The sequence below is a fragment of the Theropithecus gelada genome, chromosome 17 (genome assembly GCF_003255815.1).
Source record: "Theropithecus gelada isolate Dixy chromosome 17, Tgel_1.0, whole genome shotgun sequence".
NCBI lineage: Eukaryota > Metazoa > Chordata > Mammalia > Primates > Cercopithecidae > Theropithecus > Theropithecus gelada.
Window position 1 is genome coordinate 46061205 of NC_037685.1, and position 4398 is coordinate 46065602.

A 4398-nucleotide genomic window follows, 5' to 3' on the forward strand; every position below is an offset into this window, starting at 1 on the left:
TTTTGAGTGAATTTTGTATTCATTAACACTGCATAGTGAAAAGAGCGTTATAATTTTTATTTCATGTAATGCTGTTCCAAACACACAAAATCCTATGGGAATGTAACTAAATTTACAAATTATACACTCATGCATTTACTATGTCAATAGGACTTCAACTTTTAATGAAAAATCAATTCAAACAAATAAAAAAGATCAAACTCCCTCAAATTTGTTGGTGTCCACTTTACAAAGGGAAAAAGCTAGAAACCATATACTCAGCTACTATAGTTTCAACTATTCTGACTGACAGGGCACAGGGAGACCCTCCTAAAAATTGTATTTGGGGCGAGCATAATCTCTCTCGTACACAGTGTTATTTCTCCGCCAGTCGTAAAATATGGCGCCTCTTTGACCTTCTTCTTTTCCGCCCTTCTGTTGCCTGAAATGAGAATAGAATGTCTAGAGTTGTAAAATCCAAGATGAGATGAATGGGGAAAGGAGAGCAGGAGCTGGAGCAGAAGGACAGAGGATCTGCAGCTTCTGAGGACTTCACAGATCTGTCCTACCTGGCACAGGATGGACAATGTACTTTATTTATATATTTAAAAAAAAAATGTTCAAGTCACAAGAATTAAGCACATTTTAATTGCAGTCAACTCAATCCTAATAGTTTATTTTGAGGACATATATTCACAGAGAGCTGAAATAATTTGTTGATGGACTTGAGTAGGGGAGAGAGGCGGGATCTGTCAAAACTAACAGGTAGAACAAATAGGGAATTGGTGGCACCATCTCCAGAATCAGAAATTATGTGAGAAGATTTGAGTTAGGAGGTGGGGGATTAGTATATATTTTTGTTTTTATTTTTTGACTTGTTATGATAGAGATAACTATTGTGATGTTTAATACTGAGTATCAACTTGATTGAAAAACGCAAAGTATTGCTCCCCGCTTGTCTGTGAGGGTGTCGCCAAAGGAGATTAACATTTGAGTCAGTGGACTGGGAAAGGCAGACCCACTCTCAATCTGGGTGGGCACCATCTAATCAGCTGCCAGTGCAGCCAGAATAAAAGCAGGCAGAAAAAAAATCTGAAAAGTCTAGACTGGCTTAGTTTCCCAGTCTACATCTTTTGTGCTGGATGCTTCCTGAGAAGTTTGATCGACTGAAGCCTTCTCTCAACTCGTCAAAGTCATTCTCTACCCAGCTTTGATCCATTGCTGGCGGTGAGCTGCGTTCCTTTGGAGGGGGAGATGCACTCTTATTTTTTGAATTTCCAGCTTTTCTGCCCTGCTTTCCCCCCATCTTTGTGGTTTTATCTGCCTTTGGTCTTTGATGCTGGTGACGTACTGATGGGGTTTTGGTGTGGGTGTCCTTTCTGTTTGTTAGTTTTCCTTCTAACAGTCAGCTGTAGGTCTGTTGCAGATTGCTTGAGGTCCACTCCAGACCCTGTTTGCCTGGGTATCAGCAGCAGAGGCTGCAGAAGATAGAATATTGCTGAACAGCGAGTGTACCTGTCTGATTCTTGCTCTGGAAGCTTCGTCTCAGGGGTGTACCCCGCCGTGTGAGGTGTGGGGTGTCGGTCTGCCCCTAGTGGGGGATGTCTCCCAGTTAGGCTACTCAGGGGTCAGGGACCCACTTGAGCAGGCAGTCTGTCCGTTCTCAGATCTCAACCTCCGTGCTGGGAGATTCACTGCTCTCTTCAAAGCTGTCAGAGAGAGTCATTAACAGAGACAGGCAGGCCTCTTTGAACTGCGGTGGGCTCCACCCAGTTCGAGCTTCCCAGCGGCTTTGTTTAGCCACTTAAGCCTCAGCAATGGCGGTTGCCCCTCCCCCAGCCTCGCTGCCGCCTTGCAGTTAGATCTCAGACTGCTCTGCTAGCAATGAGGGAGGCTCCGTGGGCGTGGGACCCTCCCAGCCAGGTGTGGGATATAATCTCCTGGTGTGCCCTTTGCTAAGACTCTTGGTAAACTGCAGTATTAGGGTGGGAGTTATCCGATTTTCCAGGTGTTGTGTATCTCAGTTTCCCTTGGCTAGGAAAAGGGATTCCCTTCCCCCTTGCGCTTCCCAGGTGAGGTGATTCCTCGCCCTGCTTCAGCTGTCGCTGTTTGGGCTGAAACAGCTGACCAGTACCAATTGTCCGGCACTCCCCAGTGAGATGAACCCGGTACCTCAGTTGAAAATGCAGAAATCACCCGTCTTCTGTGTCGCTGGGGCTGGGAGCTGGAAGCTGGAGCTGTTCCTATTTGGCCATCTAGCTCCGAGGCCACCTGGATGCTTCCTATCCTTGAAAATCAGGCTCCAAGTTCTTCAGCTTTGGGACTTGGACTGCCTTTCTTGTTCCTCAGCTTGCAGATGGCCTATTGTGGGACCTCACCTTGTGGTCGTGTGAGTTAATACTCCTTAATAAACTTTCCTTTATATATACATCTATCCTATTAGTTCTGTCCCTTTAGAGAGCGCTGACTAATACAACTGTTAACTCTCCATAACAGACAGTTGGGTATTAGAGGAGGGCCATGATTACAGGTATAAATTTGCAAACTGTAAGCATAGAGATAATGTTTGAAATCATGGAACAGGATAAAGTCACCTAAGGATCATGTGTGGAAAAAGGAGAGATTCCCAAGGGAACTTAGCCTCACTAACATTTAGAAACAGGAGTAAAAGGAGGAACCAGGAAAGAAGAACCTATCGGAAAGATGGGAGGGAAATTAAGGAAACCCAGTGTCCTATAAGCTAACAATTTGAATGCTAGAAGAAGAAGGGCTGATCAGCTATAGAACCGCTGCTCAGAGCTCAAGTAAGATGAAGGTTGAGAACAGGACACTGCTGGTGCAAGATGGTGACCTTTTACAGAATATTTTAAACTGGGAAGTAAGATCAAATTAATGGCTTGAGGAGGATAATCAAATGGTTGCAGAGAACATAGAAAGGGAATCTCGCTCTGTCACCCAGGCTGGAGTGCAGTGGCACCATCTTGGCTCACTGCAAGCTCCGCCTCCCAGGTTCATGGCATTCTCCTGCCTCAGCCTCCTGAGTAGCTGGGACTACAGGCGCCCACCACCTCGCCTGACTAATTTTTCTGTATTTTTAGTAGAGGCGGGATTTCACCGTGTTAGCCAGGATGGTCTCAATCTCCTCACCTCATGATCGGCCCACCTCATGATCGGCCTCCCAAAGTGCTGGGATTACAGGCGTGAGCCACTGTGCCCAACCCCATAGAAATATTCTTTTAAGGAGCTTTACAAAGGGGAGATATGCCATATTTTAATTGGTTTTATATTTGAACTATTTCCTAGATTTCAAAAACTTTTTTTTTTTTGTAAAATAGCACAATCTTTAATTAGTCTAATCTGTGGTCATAGGAGCTATTGCATGGAATCTACTTTCTTAGAGATAGTGTTTATACCATTTCCTTCCACCTGGAACACTAACACTCAAGGCACACTGAACATCTGATGCTTTGAACATGTAACTTTCTAAAATATTTGATGCTTACACTTTATCAATGTTTTGTCAGATTTTTAAACATTCTTAAAATTTTGAAAGCATTGATAGATTGTCTTCTAACATATTTTGCATGCTGATGTGAATTCTCATGCCAGAGTAATTCTCCTTTTTTACTTTTACAGTCTGTGTATATTTAGGTTCTTCTTATTTCAGTTGTTCTGAAATATCATCAAGAAGTATTTAGCTATACGTCATTTTCATTAAGTTCTTTTCTATTTGATGATCCATATGTTTCTTAAACTTCGAATATTTGCTTTTTTGTTCTCATTTTCTGTAACTCCTTGTGCAAATTTTTATTAACATTTTGATACTCCCCCCCCACCCGCCCCAAAGGAATCACATCTGTGTATATTCTTGCATTTGTATCATCTCTCCCACAATGCCCTGGCATTTTGGCCATGTGATTTGCTTTGGCCAATGAAACCTTAGCAGGTACAGTGCAAGCAGGGACTTGCTCAACACTTACTGGTGCTTGACCTCTTGGAAGACTTGAGGACCTTCCAAACTTCAAGAGCCTTGGACCACCATGTAGGGAAGTCTAGCTACTCTGCTGAAGGATGACATGAAGAGAAAGAGAAAGTGGGGAAAGAGGCCGGGCGCGGTGGCTCACGCCTGTAATCCCAGCACTTTGGGAGGCCGAGGCGGGCGGATCACGAGGTCAGGAGATCGAGACCATCCTGGTTAACACGGTGAAACCCCGTCTCTACTAAAAATGCAAAAAATTAGCCGGGCAAGGCGGCGGGCGCCTGTAGTCCCAGCTACTCGGGAGGCTGAGGCAGGAGAATGGCGTGAACCCGGGAGGCGGAGCTTGCAGTGAGCCGAGATCGCGCCACTGCACTCCAGCCCGAGAGACTAACCGAGACTCTGTCTCAAAAAAAAAAAAAAAAAAAAAAAAAAAAAAAAAA